Below are 22,968 nucleotides of genomic sequence, written 5' to 3' on the forward strand. Positions count from 1 at the left end.
CGGACCGCCCTGAACATGAGGAGAGAGCAAGAGAGAGCGGGGTGTGCCGCGCTGCCTCTTTTATGGGGTTTTCTGCGCTCCCAATTGGCCGGTTTTGTATTTCCAGGCTTTTCAGCCAATCAGATGGGACCTAGTCCCGCCCCTGCTTCCGGCTGCAGCTCCTCCACCCTACACACACAGAGGGGGTTCAGCGCCACGTGGAGACGCCATTTTAAGTCAATTTTGTCGGCTGACTCAAAGAACATTTCATGTTCGTGTAAGGAAATACCTGGTCCTTCACACAACTCTAGCTTCACAAATAGTTGTCTTCCATAACCCGTGTACCTTTTCAGAACTTTCTGCTTTTTCCTTTCAAAACCACAGGAATGTCTTTGCTGCTAACCTGAGAAGGAGGGAGAGAGGATCGAGAGAAATGTTTTCACTTGTTAACTGCTGATTCTGAGTTAAACTGTGACAGCCAAATAAATAAAATAGAAGTTTATCTGATATATTAGGTAGCAGTGAAGTATTAGGCTTTTAATTCCAGAGGATTTTTAGTATATGTACTCTGAGCTAATAAATTAAAACAGGATATGAATAGTTGCTAATACTTCACTTTTAATTCACCTTTTATCTATACAAGTCTAATATGTCTAAGATTGGCATTCATCATTATACAATCAGAATATTTCACAGTACTGATGGATTTTCCTTGAGATACGATCAGGAAAAAAAGAAAAAAAAAAAAAAGAAAAAAAAAGCAAGCATCTGATCAGTGAATGCAAGAGGAAATAAAGAAGAGAAATAAGCAGCCAGTTCTATTTCAAGTCCACACTGGCCAAATTCTGCCTTGCACAATTCCATTGCAAAAAATCAGGCAATCATGTTACAAAAATAAATCAGAAACCAAGTTTCACTAGTACTGCTACTGAGTGAGGAATATGCACAATCAAAAGAGCAGTCTATTATAACATCAACTCCTGTGAGTTGCCAGTTGTATTCTGAAGTGAGCTGAATGTTGTCAGGTACTCTCAGATGTGAAAAAAACCCAGGAAAGCAAACGTCCATCACGCATAATAGTTACTTGGGAAGTTAAACACTATCTCTTGAACATCACACCCCTCCTTCTTTCTCCAAATTTATGTACTGAGAATGACATCATATGATATGGAATATTTCTTTCATCATTTGGGGTCTTTTCCCTTAGTTATGCTCCCTCCCATCTTCTTGTGCACCTGCACACTAGCAAAGCAGGGGAAGTGGAAAAAGTCCCTGATTTCTTAGCAACAACGGAATAATTGGTATGCTATCAAAACTCTTGTCATGCCAATTCTCATACTAAATCTAAAACAGTGCTATTCTAGGTCTCAAGAAGAAAATTAGCTCTATGACAGCAGAAACCAGCACACTTTAAATGTGAAGATGGCAGGTTACTAAGGATATTGTGTAATGCATGTCTTTGCCACTCCCATTGGTCAATATAACAAGTAGCTGGAGAATAAAAAGAAGTAGCACTAGCTAGTTTGTTTATATTTTTTTTCACATAGAAGTGGTTGTTTAATAATGAAATATATGTCCATGCATTCATACAAACTGCATCTGTATATAAAGTACTTGGTGGCTCACTATGTTCCCTTGTATTACTTAATTTTTATAGTTTACTGCTCCTTATGATTCTGTTTTTGTTTCCGTTTTGAACATGAAAATCAATGTTGCATGCAACCAAATAGACTGCACATGAAAATATTACTAAAAAATTATACTTGCCAGAAACATTTTGAAGTCAATGAATTATAAAAATATCTTTGCCTTTTTTCTTTTCAGAAATACAAATCACTTAAAAATTATTCCAAACTTTAACTTTCTTTATTAATCCATAAAATTTTCAGGGGATTCTTTTTTTTTTTTTTTTAAGAAATAACATGATAGTACCTGAAATCAATAAGAAAGCACCTGAGAGAAAAACAGAAGCTAAATTAAAATGATTATGATTATGACATACCTTCACACCACATTTAATGAAGGTGCATTATGTTATGTGACTGAATTGTGAGCAGTATATATGAATTAGATGCATATATGCATATGTAGTATGAACAGTATAAAGCTTATGTGCACATATATGCATACATAACAGTATAAAAGAAGCTTCATAAAATTTTTAGCTAAGAATTAGCCATATGTGTTGTATTCCTATTTATAAATACATCTGTTACATCAGTTTCATAGAATCACAGGATGGTTTGGGTTGGAAGGGTCCTGAAAGACCACCTAGTTTCAACCTCCCTGCATGAGCATGGACACCTTCCACTAGACCAGATTGCTCAAAGCCCCATCCAGCCTGGCCTTGAACACATCCAATTTGTCATGGTCAGCTATGAATTTCCCCAAAGGTGAAAGGAAACTACAAGTTCTTACTAAAAAAAATTCCAATAGCTGCCTTGTCAAAAGTTGCTTAGTTTGCTGCAGTAATTACAATTCCAGTTCAGAGTTACTTGAAAGCCACTCTTGTGGGGTCTGCCATTTCAACCCCACAGTAACAGGAGAGCAAGGAAGAGGTAGGAGGACCAGCTAGTGCAGTTGACCCATCACTGCCTCTTCCATGTTTCAGCCACTTCCAACACAGCAGGAGCAAACAGGTTTTGTAGATTGCTTATTGAGTAAAAAAACCCACCAGCTTTAATTATGAGAGCTTTTGTTAGTTTAGTTTAGCAGCTTTCAATATCCTCAGTGGAAGGCCGAGTCCTCAATGTGTGTTTTGCAGTCAAATTTTTCTGCATACCTTTTGAGTATTTTGGTTTGTTTTGTTTTTTAAATGGCAGATACGAAGCAGGTTGCTTGAAAAAAACTGAACAGCTAGAAACTGGATGACTTCAGTAATAAGAATACAACCTGAGGAAGGTACATAAATCTTTATCCTTGCTGCACACAAAATTGCTTTGGTAGGTCTGTATCTGGTTTGATCAGTGCGGTTTATAAGAGTGTCATCAGCTAAACAAGCTAATTCTGTACCTTGATAACCAGGCTGCACTGCCTTCTCCAAGCAATCATATAATGAACTTTAAAAAACTTATATGAAATAAATGGTGAACTTGCAAATAAGACATTAAATAGAATGCATTTTCCTTTTGCTCACAAGAAAACATAGGGGTGACTCTGTGAGTCATCTCTATAGGCCTACACTGGCCACCTTCTGCTTCAGTAAGAATCTTAATGCCATAAATGTTTAATCCATATGTTTCCTTCATGATTCATCCCTGAGCAGCTCCATCTGTCAGCGCTGGTCAGGCAAGGCTTTTGAAATGCACATGAGCAGAGCTGGTGACTAGCAGGCAGATGTGCATCAGTTGCATAAATTGTTATTTTCTGTTTATAAGCCCATTTAGCTGGAGTACAGAATAACTGAGAGGACTGCTGAAGAGATCATCAGTGACATTAAACTGGCTCAAGTTTATCTGAGCTATAATAAATGTGCCATCCCTGTCCCTGTGCTTCTGTTGCATAGCTGGATATGATCTAATCCTCTTCTTTCTAGGAGTCCTTGGCAATGCTTAACCTGCAGGAATTGCACTCAAAAGTTGAATCCACCCCAGTTCACCCACCCTAATGCCTCACTAAGAATAAATCAGGCTGAGAGGGATAATTAGCATGTGTCCCTCAAGTGAGTGGTTAATGAACTGGGAACTAATTTGGTGGCCTACTACAATGGGGTCATGGCATCAGTGGACAAAGAGCAACTGACATCATCTACCTGGACCTGTACAAAGTCTTCAACAGTGCACAACATCCTGGAATCAAAACTGGAATGATACAGATTTGATGGATGAACCAGTCATTGGGTAAGGAACTGACTGGATGGTCATACTCAAAGAGAAGTGATCAACAGTTCAATGTCCAAATGGAGACCTGAGATGAGTGGTGTTCCCCAAGGGTCAGTACTTGAACTGGGGCTATTTAACATCTTTGTTGGTGACACGGACAGCGGCATTGAGTGCACCCTCAGCAAGTCTGCTGATGACACCAAAACTGCGTTGAGGCTGACATGCTGGAGGAAAGTGATGCCATCCAGGGCGACCTTGACAGGCTTGAGAAGTGGGCTCATACAAACTGCATGAAGTTCAAGCAGGCCAAGTGCTAGGTCCTGCACTTGGGTCAGGGAAATCCCAAGCAAAAATACAAGCTGAGTGGAGAATCCATCGAAAACAGTCTGGATGAGAAGGACTTGGGAGTGATGGTGGATGAGAAGCTCCACAGGACCTGGCAATGGGCTTGCAGCCCAGAAAGCCAACGATGTCCTGGGCTGCATCAAAAGAAGCATGGCCAGCAGGGCCAGGGATGTGATTATCCCCCTTTACTCAGCTCTTGTGAGACCCCACCTGGAGTACTGTGTCCAAATCTGAAGCCCCCAATGTAAGAAGGACATGGAGCTCATGGAGAAAATCCAGAGAAGGGCCACAAGATGATTCAAGGACTGGAGCACTTCTCCTACGAAGACAGGCTGAGAGAGTTGGGGCTGTACAGCCTGGAGAAGAGAAGGCTCCAGGGAGACTTTAGTGGTGTTCCAGTGCCTGAAGGGGGCCTACAGAAAAGCCAGGGAGGAACTTCTTACAAGAGCTTGTAGTGAAAGTACAAGAGGTAATGGATCAAAACTGGAAGAAGGGAGATTTAGGTTAGATATTAGGAAGAAATTCTGTAGTGTGAAGGTGGTAAGAAACTGGCACAGGTTGCCCAGGAAAGCTGTGGAAGCATCATCCCTGGAAGCATTCAGGAACAGGCTGGATGGAGCCCTGAGCAACCTGATGTAAGTCGAAGGTGTCCCTGCCCATGCATGGAGATTGGAAGTAGATGATCTTTAAGGTCTCTTCCAACCTGAACCATTTTATGATTCTATCATTCTATCATTCTATTGTTTTAAGGCTTACCACAGCATTTACCTACATGCAAGGTAAACATGGCCTATGTATCTGGTATTGGTAATCTCGAGTTGAGAGAAGGGTCCAGTGCGTGGACCTTATAATCCCAGCACTTGTTATCGTACAGTATTACAAATATTCAGTTCTGTGAATCTCTATGAAGAGCAAGGTAGGAAATAATTATTCTCACTTTACAAGAAGAGCAATGAAGCATGCAGAGAGAGGATGAAGTAGTTCAGTGTTCCTTCTGGCCTTATTAGTCAGAAGCATCGATTTTCATGTAAACATGAATAATTTCTATCTTGCATTCTCTACAAAAACAAGTTTTTAAGGCTGCATTGCACAAAAGTGAAAGGAAGTATTTCTTGAAGACATGAAAAGTAGTATATACATTTACAGTAATTCCCAAAGGAAACTGAGGCTTAATATTATGATAATTCAAGTGCCCTTGTCTTTATGTATAGATATGCAGGCACAGGCATTGGCCTGAAAAAGAAGCACTAATTTAAGAGAGGCACAGGAATCTGTTACTGGGCATGTGGGGTGGTTAGCTAAGTCTGGACCGAACACCACTACCCACAACTTAAAAGAAAACCTGCATCTTGGTGCAGGTCTTGCTGTAGCAATGGCAGAGTTTGTTTGTTTGGGCTTTTGGTATTTTTTTCTCCTAACATGGAAGCACATAGGGCATGAAGATTCAGCTGGCTGTCATGAATATCCATTTGCATTCCTATATGAAAGAAATGTGACATGAAATATACAAGACTTTTCACACTTAGGTCAAAATTCTCTGAACAGGAAATCTCAGATGCTAGGTTCATGGGTGACGAAAAAATTTAATCCCAAATCGCTCTTGTTTTTATCTATGTGGCCGTGCAAGGTCTACGTTTTACAACGGGCACTTTTCAGCCCCTTTGCCAAAGCATATTTGTAATAATTTTCAACTTACAAAGACCTCTAATGAACTACTGCTCAAAAATTTGGATTTTACAGTTTTACAGGGTTTACAATTTAGCTTGTAACAATGTATTTCTGCAGATTAGCATGCTTTACTAGTTCTAATTTAATAGAATAAATTACCTTAATTCAGAAAGTTTACATTTGAAGAGAGAAGTGAGTGATTTTAAGGATAAAAGGAACTGTTAAATCACCAAACACATAAATATATATATATATATTTTAAATAGTATATTGAAGGCTCCTTTCATCTGTATACCAATATATTAAAAACAGAAGAAAAATCTGTCCATACTGCTTAAGATATATTAAAAATATTTTATGGTTGAATAGATTGACAACTATTTTGCTGATTGACTAATTTTATAGCTGGTTGAATATTATTGATTGAATTATTCAAGAGATAATAGTAACTTTTGTTCAATGATTTTATTATTCATTTTAAATCAGTGTTAGATCAAGTATTAAAAATAAACAGGGGAGAGGCATTTCATAAATAATGTCCAGCCTGTTGCAAAGTAATGTTATAAAGCTTCTTTTATAAGCAACTAGATAAAAAAATGCACCTAAATACTGCAGCGCAGTGTTTTAGGAAAACTTCTAAATGTTAATAAACAATTATTTATTTATTTATTTATTAAAAATTCATCTTAACTTTTTTTTTTTTTTCTTTAAAGAAAAAACTCACTTGCCATCTAAAATGAGTATGGAAAAGCGCACTTCTGAGACTTGGCCACCTTCAGTGTTAGAGATTCCAGCACAGCCTGAAGGCAAATACAATTAAAGATCCTCAAATGGTAAAGTACTGTTTTTATAAGAAGGAACAGTTTCAATAAACATTCATCCTATGGTCTCTGGCTTCTATAGAATGCAATATCTTCATATATACAGTTTTCAAGTGGGAAATGTGCAAAGGGAGAAAAAAAAGAAAGAGGAAAGAAAATTACAGTAACCACAGGCAGAAACCCAGACATTAATTTAACTGAAGGTCTAAGCAGCATGTCTATATATGTTCATCTTTGTGTGAGCTAATTCCTTCTATTTCACTATTACTTATTAAATTATATGCAGGAAAAAATTGTATACTACCGGGATATCTCAGAACAGAACGTTCTAAAGTAAAATAAACTCTTCTTATTGCCTTTAAAGAACAACTCAAGATAAAGCTGTGTTCTAGGGTGGGCTGATTATTTATTCATTCATAGATATATATAAATATGTAAAATACTGGTTAAGACATGTTGCCTTCAGTAAACATCTCACAGAATAAGGCTAAAAGTCAAAGCACAGAAGTGAAATTTTGATACCAAGAAGACTGATATCAAACATATATTTATAAACTCTGTTTTATTTCTAACTGTTCTACTGCAAAAAAATCTATGCTAGACCAATTCTAACTTTAAAATAATGATAATTTTAATTTGAGAAACATTGTAAGTATCTAAAAAATTGACTAGTAATGCCTATCAGATGTACTAAAAGGTCTTAGTGTGTTCCTAATTTCTGTCTTGAAATTTTATTCCAAAGGAAATGTGATCCCTAAATTACATTTGATTGTCATGCCACAGGAAATACTATCCAACAGCTGGCTTTATAGAAGGCAATAGAACTGTTTTATGCAATTTATGCAAAAATAATTTGTGCATACTTTTCATTTCGTCATTGTGACAAGGTAAACATGTTGGATTCCATATTTGAAAACGGAGATAAAAGAAAACAGATTGCTGTTTAAAGGCAAAGGAATTACCGGGGACTAGCATTAAGTGTTTCAAGAATCCCTTCAATGTCATTAAAACACACAGTAAAGGGATAAACCTGATGTTCTAAAATACATTACAAAATGTCTGCCTTAGTTTTGGTGAGCTTTTACTTATCAGCTGCTGTCAATGTTATGTAATATGCATGGATGAAAAAATAGACAAGAAACCTTTATCTGTTGTTATTAACAATATATAGAGAGGGTTTTTTTCAAGTAGAGTGTTAGTCACCAATTCCATTTCAGTTGAATTTCAATGCTTTCCTCATTTAGGCAAGATTTTGACTATTCCAGCACAAAACTGTCTGAAGAAACAACTCTCCAGAAGTCCCTTATGAAGCCTCTACTTAACATCCCCAAAACATCTAATTTATCTTTTTAAAGAAATAATTTTAAAATTTAAAAAAATCCAAAGTTAAAAGAGCAACAAAATACTCGTGACACTGAGTGAAGACTTTATATAACAGAAAACAACTCCTTAAGAACTGTTCAGAAAGATGACTTGCTAGTCATCATGACCTGCCAGTAAAGCGCTTTTGTCAGGTTCATCGCCAAGAATGTAACATGAGAACTGCAACCACTCTACAAGGCAGGAGCAGCTAAGGAAATAGCTGGAAAAAGCTCAGTTTTAAAAGATCACAAGTATATATACTTATCAACATATGTTGTTCCATATATGGTGTCAACAGTTAAACTAATAAAAAGAAGAATAAATTTAGATTTCAAACAATAAGTATGTAAAGACACAGCTAAGACACAGAAATATTAAGCCTGGGTTCTTCTGTCATTTATTGCGGCAGAGCCTGGGAATACTTTGCTGAGACACTGAGACTCCTGCCAGCAGGTTCCTCTGCTTGGATTCATCTTGTTCTCTTAGGAAGCAGACTCTGAGTAGAGTGCAGGCAGTACCACTTACTGCATAGGTTATTTGTACAGTCTTCTGCTTCTGTGAGCTGAAATATTATAATTGCTGAGCTTCACTTTATTGCCTATGCTGGTCCTTTGCATGTCCAGAGACCACAGGCTTTCAGTTGTCCACTTCATCTCTTTGCAAGGAAGAAAAAAAATCTGGATGCACAGACTCTGCACAATGTTTTTAAATGCAATATTATCCTTTACTTGAAAAACAAAATCTGAGCAAATGGATCATTGGGGAAACAAACTTTCTTCCTTAGATCTTGTTTAAGGTTTGGCTTCATGCATTTTGGGAGGCAAACTTTCTCTAAGTTTCTGAAATATCTTTATCATAAGCAAAGAGAACCTCTGCTCAAAAATTAAAGTAAAAAACCCTCCTGTATTATATTATTGGTAAAGTCAGGCCCAGAGGTTAGCCAGGTACTCAGAAACTCCTGTAGATAATTACTAAAAACTTATCTTGAGCAGCTACTTTTTGTCCTGGATGCTTGTATGACAATAAAAGCCCATCTTCATTTAATGACATACCAAGGCACCTCCTAAGATACCTCTTAGTCTGAGAAAAAAAACCATAACCAACTGACTTAAGGAGGGCATATTTTTGAAGGAGGTGGAAGTTGAAACAGCTAGATAGGGCATCCACAGTATCTCATGGAGAATTCATGGAGAATTCAAAAATTGGACAGACAAAATCGCTACAGTCCACAACAGATGCAGTGATTTAGGAAACACCTCTCTCTTCTTATTGCTATTTATTGTGAAATAAATAGATCTGAGGCTAAGCAAAACCATTTTGTAAAGTGCATGGAAATATTTTTATAAAAGTGGTGGCAAAATAGAGGATACACAGACAAATGAAGCAGGAATAGAGTAGAACAGGTCTTTGAACCAATACATTATACTAAAATAGGTAAGGGTTCAAAAGCTACTCTTTTTTAATTTATGTATTTTCAAATTTATTTATTTTATTGATCAATGTTGCTTCAGATATGACATCTGATCACGATGACTGAAGTTACACCTCATTTGGAAAGTCTGTATTTTATTTTTCCAGCAAAATTAGAAGCTTGTAAAATTACAAAAGATTTAAAGCTTGAAATAATCTTTGCAACCACAGTGGCTCTAATAAATGATAATTTCTTTACACACATGCAAAAAACCTGCTACCTTTATGCATTAATTTTCAGGGTCTTTTTTTGCTACTGTCACTTAGCAAAATAGGAAAGTAAAATTGGAAAAAGGTACATTTCTCATGTTATTGTTCCAGCTATTTTCCCTGAAAACTTGAAGATTCATATGGAAACCAAAAGATTCATGTGGAAACCTGAAGATTTCTATAACTTTGTGATGCAAAGCTATGGGAATGTACTTTTAATTGAACTTCAAAAAAACAGAAGAGAATTTGCGAAAGTACTTGATTTAGTTTTTGTTTTCTGAAAAAGCTAATATTTAAAATATACAGTTTTCTGTACCAGAATCTTATTTATCATTTTGATCAGATGTATGTAAGGAAGCATCATACAAATATTTACAGCATAAACCCCACTAAAGACAAAACAACTGGAAAGGCAAAAAATAGTGATCTGGATTGAACTGATTTGAACAAAATTAATTTAGTACTGCAAAATGAAAATGTACATACTGAGGAACAGAGTCCATACTCGGCAGAATTCAGTCTGTAGCTAAAAAGAGCATATGCACAGCATATAGGCAATGTAACACAAACTGTCAACACAATTCTGCTGCAAAAAGTGACAACAGCTGTGTAAAGACAGGGATAGGGGTTAGATGTATGTGGTACCAGGGAAATATATCAGAATACATGAAGTTCTGTAGTCCACATTTTTAAAAAATGAGGTTGAAATACTGGAGATGAAAGAGAAGAAAGTCACAAATACTTCTTCAGCAGTAAAAAATGCATTTCTACAGAAGACACCTTCAGGTCAATCCACTTAGCTTATCAAAAAGGTTATTAAGAGCTCCTGTGACTGCAACGTATAAATACCTCAAGACACCAGGTACTAAAAATATCGGGTACTAAAAGGCTATTCAGTCTGATAGAAAAAAGAATGGTAAGAATGAGTTTTTTAGAAGCTGATGGCCAATCAATGGCAAATGACACACACATTTCTAACAGGGAATATGGCCAGCTATGAAATCACAGTGCCAGTGATAGCAGTATTCTGAATTTTTGTAATCTTATGTCTTCCAGCCAACACAGGATGCTTTAATGGAATAAATGTCTCAGCCAAACAAACTGTTGTTTGAATTTGTACAGTGAAAACAGTAGATATGTAAGTGGAGAAAAAATCCTTTGTTTTTAAACTGTTAAAAGTCTTTAGGATACCCCCTGAAAGTCCTGGAGACTTCATACTCCAAGTATCCGTATAAAAGGAAGCTATTTTAGAGTGATACTGTAATCTGGGGCTCCATATCATCTTCTGTACATTCTACTAATTTTAAGTACACTATGAAATCCATAGGAGTTCTAAAAATATTTTGAATATTCAGTTTCACCGCATAGAACTTAGCAGAAAATAGTTGGCATTCCTTGAACATATGGAACACAATGCAACAGCTTAAAAATCCACTAAACCTAACAAATGAAACACTGTAAAATCCACTGCAAATCAGATTATGTCAGTTCAGTGATTTTGAAATTATTGTTGCATAATGATTATTCCAAAATAATTCTAGTGTGAAGCAACAGACTAATTAATTTTGATAATGGAAAACTATTTTGTTTTGAGAACATAAAAATAAAGACAAGATGCAACACAAATCAGAACTAGAAATATGCATGCAGTTTTAAGTCTATTCTACTAATGATGTATGGAAAAAAAAAAAGATGGTGACCTTTTCTCTCTGACTTTTGATGAGTTCAGCATGTTTCAGTAGGATGTTTCAATCTTACTGAAATTTTTTCATTAACATTTTTTCTCTTCATCTTTTTTTTTGTTTGCTTTTTGCAAAGATGTAACAACAAACATCAGTGTCCTTGACTGATTTTTGAGATAGCCATTTTTAGGAAATTCAGTGACCTTAACATGAATTTTGTTCAAGCACAATAACAACAAAAAAACCCAAACAACAAAAAACAAAGGACTTGAATCTTCCTATTACCTCCTCCCTACCCCTCTGAATGCACTCTCACCTCCCCCCAGCGTGAAAGCACATTTCAGAAAAGCATTCAACGTGATTGATGACATAATCCTTAGATATGACTATTTCTATTGTTCAAATAAGATTATGACCACCTTAAATCTGAATTTCCAGACACTAGCTGATATATTCTACTTGCAAAGGGAAAAGCCTTACAAGAAAGAGCTGCTGCAAAGGTTTGGAAGCTGGCAAATTAAATGCATTATATATATATATATATATATACATATATATTAACAATAACATTCTGAGTCAAACTATAACGTAACAGACTAATCTGGTGCAATCAAATGTGCCAAATGCCGCATTGAAACCCAGATGTATAAATGCTAACAAAACTCAGAACATGAATCATCTCTCCTCCAGAAATACAGCCCTAAGTGTTGAGCTGTGATCCAAACAGGCTGAAATTGTTATTATATGTCTTATTCCATATATTCCATACTCTTGCCTATAGGAAAATCAGTCAAACATTACGTACTTCTAAGAAAGACTTTTCAGATAATCTTTTGACACAGATCTTTTAAAGGTCTACATATTTAGGCTCTTGCCACATTTCCAGAACCCCAAATATTTTAAGACTCCTTGCATCTCACCATCATGAAGCACTTCTTTCTTTCATCCATCAGTTTTATTTTATATTAAAAATCCCTGACCCCTCAGTGGAAACGGTGCATTGCAGTCTGTCTGCCATGCTGCTCACCCTCAAAGATAAATTTGCTTTGTTCAGAATAAATACACACCCCCGCATGTACACACATTTATTGAATAGGGTTTCACAGAACTGCTCCAATGATCTTACAATTGAGTCAAGTTCCTCTGATATGACAGAAGTGCCTTTTTGCTTTCTCAGCTATTGCATCTTTCCAATTTACTTCCGTGACTTCGGACAGTCCTTCACTAAAGCCTTACCCTTCTACTCCCCCACTATCTTTTTCCTTTATTTCTCAAAGTCTCCTGAGGTTTTCATTGACTCTTCCTTCTAAGTATACTTGTAGCTGTTCTTCATAACTTGTCTTGGCTAGACAGTTGTAAAAATGGCCCAGTCAAATACAATGATCAACAGGATTCATCTGCAAAAATGTGTACATAAATGCATCCTTTAACGTAACAATTTTTAGAGAAACAATTTGGCAATTAAATCTAAAATTTCAAATTCTGTCTCAAAATATTCACTAAGTCCATCTAGTTGATTAAAATCTCTAGTCCTGGAGCCATTTTCCTCTTTAAAGTATCATTATGCTTCTGAGATCAAGGTAATTGAAATAATTTTTATGGTTTCATTGAACTTTAGGATCAACCTACCTGCAGAAATGTTGTCCACAACCACACAATATGAAAACTGAACACATAATTTACATGTACTTCTAAATTTGCATGGTTGATAACTATTTCTGTATAATATGATAACTATCATATCATATTATAATATAAAAAAATATCTCTGGAGCATCATGATGCTGCAACTATCCTTGTAAAAAATATTGAGTCCCTCTAACAAAAAAAAATCTCACTTCGTTCAAGTAAGTCTGTCAAATTACAGTCTTGATTGATCATATCTGTTCAAAGTTGTTAAAAAAGTTGGTATTTAAGAAATTCATGCCTACCTAAATAAAATTCAGCACCTGTATAGTTAAAGAAAGGGAGAAGTTCAACAAGGAAACATAAATAATCTAAAATAGTTTCAGTTGTTGAACTTTAAATTTATTTAGCTAATAAACAAAGCATAGTCATGCAGGATCTTTGCTGCTTAATGACTGTTCAACACTTTCATAAATCATCTGGGAAAAATGGAGGAGGAAGCTGCAAGGAGAAAAAAATTGTTGATGATGTTATTCAAGGTAATAAAAACTAGGGCAACTGAACTGCAGAAGAAATTAAGTGATAATGAAATGGCAGATGAAATCAGTCTAGATAAATACACAGTGATGCACATGAGGAAAAACAATCCTAATTTTACATACAAGGTGATTACTTTTGTCACGCAGGAATAAGATCTGTAGAATGGGCGTTTAATAAATAGTTCAATGGAAATGTCAGCTTAATACACAGGAGCAGTAAAAAGGAAAAGAAAAGAAGAAAAGAAAAAAAAAGGGAAAGAGTACAGCAAACATTATGATATTCTATGATATTGCATAAAGCTATCCTGGGTGTTCTTTGCAGTTCCCAGTACCCCCAGCACCACAAAAAAAAGAAGCAGAGAAGAGAGAATAATCAAGGTCAGCCGCAAGGATTGCTCATCTTGGAATAAGAAACACCTAATGAAGGGTGAAAAAACCCCTATAAAGTCATGGGAAATTGAGAAGACAGAAAAGGAAGAATTAGTCCAATAAAGACTAGGGATGTAAATGTAATCTAGCTAAAAATGACCCACAAAAAATTATAAATGCTACATAGCTCATAGCTAATCTCTGGAACTCTGACACCAGAGAATGTGAATGATAAACCTTTACATGATTTTAAAAAGCAGTGAGAGAAGTTTATAGAAGGAAAATCTATTAAGGGCAAGTAATCAGAGGCATCATTTCAAGTGCAGGAAGTCTTTTAGTTACTGTTTTCTGTGGATTGGAAGACTAATAGAGCCCATAAGAGCATTTTAACTGCTTCTGATGCCACCTGAAGTAATGACAGAATTGAAAAACTCCAAAGAAGAGAAACAAAAAATATTCCAGTTGCAACTATAGGTTTTAAGCCATGTAGGGCTCTATGATTTTTCCAGCTCTTTCAGCTGATCCAATAAAATACACTATATTTTCCTGTCCGTGTGGGTTAACCCTAGAAGGCAGATAAGCCCTGAACAGCCACTTGCTCATTTTCCCTGCAGTGGGATTTGGGAGAGAAACAGAAGGGCAAGAGTGAGAAAATTCATGGGTTGAGATAAAGACAGTTTAATAGATAAAGCAAAGGAAAACAAAGAATTAATTCACCACTTCCCATGGGCAGGCAGGTGTCCAGCAATCTCTACGAGAGCAGGACTCTGTCACATCCAACTGTGACTTGGGAAGACAAACATCGTCACTTTGAACATCCCCCCTTCCTTCTCATTTCCCCAGCTTTTATTGCTGAGAGTGATGTCATATGGTATGGAACACCCATTTAGTCAGTTTGGGTCAGCTGTCCTAGCTGTGTCCCCTTCAACTTTCTTACTCACCCTCATCCTGCTCACTCGCAAGACAAAACAAGAAATAGAAAAGGCCTTGATGCAACGTAAGCACTAATCAGCAGTAACTTAAGTATCTCTGGTGGTATCAACACAGTTTTGGTCACAAATTCAAAACAGAGCTTAGTACGAGTTGCTAAGAAGAAAATGGTCGTTATCCCAGTCAAAATTACGACACTATTCACTTTCAACCACGGTTTATCGTGTAATTTTACCATGTGGATGAGGAATAGGAATGATTTTCTGGATGAAGGCCTGGAGCAGACTAAAATTCCTGATTCAACTGCTATAATCTCTAACAGTCTAGTTTAAGTAACATATTCTGTAGTACTTGATTTACTGTTCAGATTAATTCTTCCTCTATGAAAGTGTTAATTTATAGTAAGTTTATTATAAAGGGAGTTCTAAAGAATACTAATATATATACTCATTGATATTACCCTATGCCAACTAAAGCAAACCAACTTATATTTACATTGATGTGAAAAAATATGTAAAAGCCACGTGACATATATCTCCATGCTGGATCCTGTATCCTAAATGCAAAATTTTCCTGTGTCAATTCTGATGATCACTTATCAGAGGACTTTCTTGCTATGAGCCTGAAGAATATGAAAGGGAAAAAAACAAGCCAAAAAAAAAAAAGCAACTGAGTGCCAGCTCAGAGGAGGGTAGGTTAAATTTGAATGATTAAAGTGACGTGATGAGGAGGATGCTGAATTTTAGCAAGAGATTACACTTTTAAAAGGAGACAACAACAAAGTACTGTGTTAGAAACAGTTAAAATTACAGAACCCAAATTCTTAGCAGTAATAGAGCACATGGAAAATTTCAGAAAGGTTCTAACAAATTATCAAACCTCAGGTATTTGTAGAAAATTAAATGCACAAGAATTTTCTAAGGCATAAGAAAAAATAGGTAAATATACTAAATACCTCTCTATGATGGACTATTGCAGATAATTTCATATATATATATATATCCCTATATATATATATATCCCTATTTCAAGCATGTTTCTGAGTGAAATAGGGTGTGTGACAGAAATTATCCTTGGTACTCAAAACTCTAATCATATCAGACATTTCAGACACTGGCCTTTTGTGAGAGAGTGATGATAGATGAGTGATAACCTCTCAGAGGACACCTGCTTCTATTTTTAAATCTCATGGCTCCTGTACCTAGCCAGCTTGTTGGAGGATGGTACAATGGGCCCATGGGGTCCTGCTTCCTAATTTAGACAAAACACTGAAGCAGATTAGGTGCATCCAAATATCACTCAGATGTAGATTCAGGAAATACTTCTAACCACTGGGATATCCAATTCCCATTCCACTATTAATTCCACTCAATTACTTGCCTTGCAACTTATCCCCCAAAGAATCATAGAATCGCTTAGGCGGGAAAAGACCTTTAAGATCATCAAGTTCAACTGTCCAGACTGGAGGCGCCAGGTCTGAGACAAAGGTTGGATCCAGCCGCACCTGGGCTGCTCTCTGAGAAGGAGTGTAGAAAGCAAGGGGGTCCGATCTGAATATCCCTGGGTTGTCCCACTCATAACATCATCAAGCTCTAGATAGTTCAAAGACTCCCTAACAAACAATGCTACCTCACTCTCTTCTCCCACCTTGCCTCTCTCTTCTGAAGAGTTTATAGCCATCCATTGCAGCACTCCAGTTGTGCAAGTCATTCCACCATGTTTCCATGATCGCAACTATATCATAATTCCACTGCACAATGGCTTTCAGATCCTCCTGTTTGTTTTTCCAATGCTGCATGCATTGATGTAGATGCATTTCAGTTGGGTTGTTGATTCCACCACTTTCATGGGGGGAGAAGTCCTAATTTCTATCTGATCATTCACAGGCTCTTTTTGTGGTTTCTAACACATCAATAACCCTTGTGTCTGTGCTGTCTCATGCCTCTCCATCCCATACCTCCTCTGAGACAGCAGATGGAAGGACCACACTAGCACACCATCCCACAAATATATGAGTGCCCCTCGAGTTACCTCTAGGTAGCCTGGTTTTATCCCTTTCTACCTTCAAATCTACTTTAAATCTTTTTCTCTGAGCCCTGCTAACTCCTGTGAAAAAACCTTCTCCACCTTTGAGACAGGTGTACCATATCTGTCCCCAGTAGGTCTCAAGTTTTGTAAACTGACCTATGATCGAAAATCTTAAAATCCTGCTGGACATACCAGGCTTGGAGCCAGGTATTAATCTGTTGGTGCTTCCTGTTCCTTCCCTCATCATTCTGTGAAACTTTAGAGATAGATGAGAACGCTAATTGTGCTCCTGATCCCTTAAGCTGTTGTCCCAAGGCCCTGAAGTCTCACTTGACTGTGCTCAGACTTCTTGTAACTGTCTGAATAAATTTAAAAAGGATACTAATCTGAGGGTCGTACCAGGGTAGGAAGCTTTCTCTTCATATCTTTCACACAGACTCCAGGGAGGCAGCAGAATTCCTTAAGTGGATCCGCTCTGCCTATTGGGCCATTCCCTTCAGAAGAGAGTTTCCTATGAGGATCACCCACTTTTTTTCTTTATGGAAGCAGTTCTAATGCAGGATGTAGACTGTCTTATCCTCAACGACACCTCCAGGTTGAATGAACCCTCATCCTGCTTATTGTTCAGTGTCACTTGCAGACTCTCATGCCCATTCTGCCAGGGCACCTGGGACAGTGGGGCATTCAGAGGAGACATGCCTGCTGCACTGGGCAGGAACTTGTTGCGATTCCTCCCTATCCCTTAAGTCACCATGTTCAGCCAGGTGGAGGACAGGGAATCGTCTGTACCATGCATCCTGTTGGACCTGTGCCAGGGAAGGTAAGATGTGATTCCAAAAGTCTCTCTCTCACACTCCCTGACACTCCTCAAACCACTCATCTCCCTGTCATGAAAGTTATTTCCTTTATGGTCTGCTGTGCATGCTGGTTTAGTCTGTTCTTTAGGATTCAAACTTCTTGGGATAAGCAGTTCCCTCCTACATTAATATTGTCCCTGAATTTGACTAGAAGCATTGTTCAATAATATAGCAAATACAACCTTAAATCTTCTTGTACTAGATAACAGACACTGAATCCTATGACACAAGGCACTGACTTTGCATCAGCCTCTCCTGCTTCAAATGTTAAAAATGATTGAAATTATTTAGCTTTCTTCTGTCATGCTTGATGCTGGATTAGATACTGCCTTTTCCACTCTAACTTCATGTCAGATCAGATACTGTATGCTCTCTCATCCATGATATTCAGCCTTCATGAACTCAGCTGTGGTTGATTTGATAGATATTGGACTGTGGGTCCCTTTGGGAACTCTGGTGGTGTTTGCACGGACAGTTCAGCAATAATGAAGCCATGTCACTATGGAGGGGTGCCTGCTGCAACCCAATTTCTGAGAATTTAAAGAGAGTTAGATACAGGGTTCAAATTATGTTTCAGTTCTTTTTGGTTCTTTGGCTACTGATAAAAATAATCGCCATTGTTTTGTCTTTTAAATGTTTAAATAATCAGCAGAAATATAGAAATAATATCTACCAGTTACACACCAAATAATTCATAAATAGGAACAGACATTTACTATTTATTAAATACACATGCCAGAGGATAATTTAATATTTTAATCAGACCTCTAAGGCCACAGTGCAGAAAATCAGAATCCTTAAGGTTGCTGAAGATGAGTGTTTGTTTCAGTAGTATTGCATTTAACAAATTTGTGACAAAGCTAGTATCTCAGCCCAAACAGTGCCTTTGCTGAACATCTGTTTGTAGTGTTTGCTTTGTTCATTTTCCATGTTCAAGTACAAAGGTGATATTTTATGTTATGTTCAGTATCAATCAATCACATTTATTCATAGTTGTTTACTGTGCTGTCTGATAAAAGCCTGAAGGCAGCAAGAAAATCAAAACTATCTAAGGTTAAGTGTGGAATTTAATATAGCAGAGGAAATATCTGAAGTCCATCAATACAGACGAAGGAAAAAGTAAACTTTCTGTCTGTGCAACTGAAGCCCAAAGAAACATTCACACATAAATAAAAGGACACAACCAGAATTTCATTTAGAATATATTTTAAGAGTTGAAATCAGAAAGCTTTTCCTGGAGCTAATATATCCGGTTTTCTGGTGGAATAATTCTAAAGAAAGCATCTTTTCCTTAAGGAAGATACATAAAACAGACCAGCACCTCCTAACTATTGCAGGCAGACCTAACTGTCTTTATCTATCCATCTTGAGCCCTCTTCCTGAACAGTCTTTTCTCACTCTTGTAATTATCTCCCTACGTGCCCACTCTACCTAACCATCCTGCAGCTCACAGGTACTTTGGTTAAGTGCTCCTCCAGCTTCTCCACTGCTGAAGGAAGGAGCTGCCAAGCTGTGGCATCTTCCCATAAAGTTATATCTAGCCAGAATGCAAGGCTTAAATAAGTTAGGAATTACTTTAGATTTAACAAATCTTTTTCCAGTTGTTGTTTTCAACTCTTCAGCTGCATTACAATCTTTAAGGGTTTAAAAAAATAGGCAGATGGCAAAAACTAAAGAAACAAAAAACCCAAAACAAATCACTGGTCCAAATATTTCTTAGCAAAATCAATTATGATTAAATTAAGCCATTCTCATTAACTAGATGATAGAAAAGATCCTATGGCAATTGAAGCTAGCCCTGGGAGGGCTTCCATGTGAGAACTTGAGCCAGTTGGTCATGATTCTCAAATTGTCCCAGCTCTTTCATTGCAGTGCAGAGAAAGACCTAGTATTTTGTAGGAATGAGGCAGTATAACATGCCAACCTGGCCATCTGAGCTTGTTGGTAGACATAAAAAAATGTTGACTCGTGCTCAAGGGACAACTGATGCAAGGAGTCCAAGAAGCCCACAGTGATATTTTTGATCATGCTTGATAGTGGTGCTGTACACATCCTGGAAGAGACTGAGGACTAGGGCATTGTTTCTAATGTGTATCCAAGTAAAAATCTTACTACCTTAAAAAAACAGGCTTAAATATAGTTTCACAGAATAAACCTAAAGACATTTAATTGCTTAATTCTAAATGTCAGCACTAGCTATAGAAATTTCATTTCATAAACCCACATCTGTAATTGTAGAATTCTTGTAAATAATATTAAACAAACTTTATGACAAACAAAATTCTAATGACACTGTAAATAGAGCAGAAAAGAAAAAAAGGCACAAAGTGGAGTTCATCTGAGGAGTGAGGTATGAAACACTCAAAGAGAAGTGAAGGAGGAATCAAATTCAGTTCTCTGTGGACAAGTGGCAGAAAAACACAACAGAGTATGAGTAGCTGGTCAGTTAACATAGAGTGAAAATTAAAATTCCCTCCAAGTAATAAATGTTCCCTAATGACAAAAACAGATTCAGATAGAGATTTTCAAAGGATGTTAAAAGGAACTAGTTGCTGAACCTTTAAAGGCATTTGAGCTTCTTTGAAAATCCAAATCATAGTGTGTACTGAGACACATGAAAGGAGAGTTAATGATGAAACCTGTATAGACGAAACGAGAAAGTAACTTTCAAAACTTTGAATGCTCCCTTGAGAAGAAAAGCAAGTAGTAGGTAGTCTGGAACCACTCATTACTGTAATCAAAAGTCTCGCTAGTACTCTAAGAAAGAAGAAGAAAATAAGTAAAAAACTTCAACACCTCCTGTCCCCAAGGAACAGTATGATTGCAAGTGATTTTTTTGTGATTGGAGATAATGAAAGAGAATTCCATTTGGCAAAAAAAAACATAAGGGAAAGAAACAGGCTATTACTTTAAAAAAGCTCTTCCTGTTCTGAGGCTTTTCCATGGCTAACCAAGATTAAAGAATGAAATAACAGCAGCAAAGGCCTCTAATATATTTTTCTAAATTAGAAATGTTTTCATTAAACAGATTGGAAACTCTTAAGCTTTCACTGGGCATGGAGCAAAGCTGAACTAAAAGGTTTTCTTAGATTTATAAATGAGAAAAAGTCATTGGGTTCGGCACAACATACAATATGTAAGTGTATAGGTTATTGAACATTCCCATAGAGAAGAAAATTAATCTTTACTATAATGTTTTCACAACTAACAGAGACATTGTTTCAAACATGGAGACAGTTACATTATACAAAAATATTGTTCAGTTAAATACTACAAGGACCCTCCATACTAAATCTTGCAATTAATTTTTTTTTCAGAGAGTGCTATTATATTTTTTACTAAATTGCACAGATTTCAAGTCTGTGAAGTTGCATAGGTTACAAATTCATGAGCATTTGCTATGTTCTTTACACCAGAAAACCTTAAATAAAGTGCAAGCGAGTCCTACCTTGAAGAATTTTACTTCATTTAAAAAAAAAACAACCAACCAACCTAAAAAAGTGAATGAAATTATGAAGGTCTCTAAAAAAGGCCAGCCAAACTAAACCAAATTTTAAACCCCTAACCTTCAATTTTCCACTAATATTTCATATTGCTGTTATAATCACTGTAAATTTAATCTATTACACTTAGTTAAGGAATAACTCTTTGGTCAACAAGTACTAATTACCCACCCTTAAGCTTCTAGCAGAAAATGTACAGAATTAATTTCAGAGATCAAATCTTGAAACGTTACTCCCTTACTAAATGTAAACTTGAGAGTAGTCTGATTGTGACAATAGAAGGTTAAAACAAAGGTACACGATTTAGTATCTTCTTTCTCTTCTCTTTACACACATTTTACACCATTATGTTCAGAAAACTGAAATAGAAAAATAGATCAAGCAGAGGTTTTGCACTGCAAATGTACTAACTTTACTAACTAGAAACAAGCAAACCAACTACCCCATCTCATAAGTTCATATCTTTACTTCAGAAAAAAAGGAAAAGGAAATATATCTATAAAGTCATAAAATACTGCCCCACACTGCAATGATAAGCCTCTCAACCTGAAATTTTCAAAAAAGGGCATTTTCCTCTTCTGTAAAGTTTGGTATTGCTATGGCGTAATAGTTGCTGATGGTGCCTGATAATTTCCATCTCTGTACATCATCACAGTCAGGCTAGCCCTTAATATTTTTAAGCATCATTACCATTAATAAAAATTCATGTTTTAACTACTTCTCCAGGAGTATGTGAAAATCTCATCCTTTGATATGTAGATGTAGAAGGAGATGCAATCTCCCTGCTGGATATTATAATCAATAAGAGGGTCCAGAAAGAAAAGCCTATGATATTTTTTATCTTAGATTAACGTGCATAAATTACTTATTTCTTAGATGCAAGAGATTTTGTTTAAGTGATGCTGAAGAATTTACAATTAGTATGATTAATAACCAGGACTTTGTTTTTAATGCAGAGAGAAGGGAAATAAGGATAATCTATCACTGCTTAAATAGAGCATTGCCACTTTTTCAGAGGACTATTATCTCAACACCCTGTTGAGAAATACAAGAACAAACAAGCAAACAAAAAAAAAAACCAAACCAAAAGAAAAACAAACAACCATAAACAAGCCACAAAACCTTCCTGTTTGGTGATGACATCTGCCCTGTCCTCACCATCAACTGTATATTTAGTATATAAGTGTATATAGTGCTTGGTGATATTGTTCAAGAATATTTCCCAACAGTAAGTTGGGAAAGGACAGCTGAAATTGTAGAGTTATGGTGACTTTCAAAGCATTGCTGCAGAAACTGAGCAAAACAAAGTTCTCTTAACTAAACCTCTCCTCCCTCCTGTTCAATCACACCTGAAACCTTTATGTTGCTCTAAGTCCATGCCAGCTCAGAGGACAAGCTCCCAGTAGCAGAAGCCTTCCAGGTATCCCTGCTAACAATCAGGGAATCTGACTACACCCCTTCCGAAATTTACTCTGCTGTTAATCTTCTGAGGTTGGTTATGGCTTTTTTTTTTCCCCTGTGTTCTTTTAATAATTCTTTCAGAATGTGGGAAACTGTTCTTCTTCCCCACACAAGTCTAAACAAAAATGCCTTTTAAGCCAGCAAAGCCCTTCTGCTGGTTTTTCCCAGCTAACAGCCCAAAACCAGGCCTGCTGCTCAAGGACAAACGACAGCAAAACAACAGATGTGGTACAAGGCAGGAAGGATGGGCAACGAGTGATGCGTTGCCCTGCCAGTGACCGCCCTGACTTGAGGCTC

This window comes from Chaetura pelagica, unplaced genomic scaffold, assembly GCF_000747805.2.
Source record: "Chaetura pelagica isolate M959 unplaced genomic scaffold, ChaPel_1.0 scaffold109, whole genome shotgun sequence".
Classification (NCBI taxonomy): Eukaryota; Metazoa; Chordata; class Aves; order Apodiformes; family Apodidae; genus Chaetura; species Chaetura pelagica.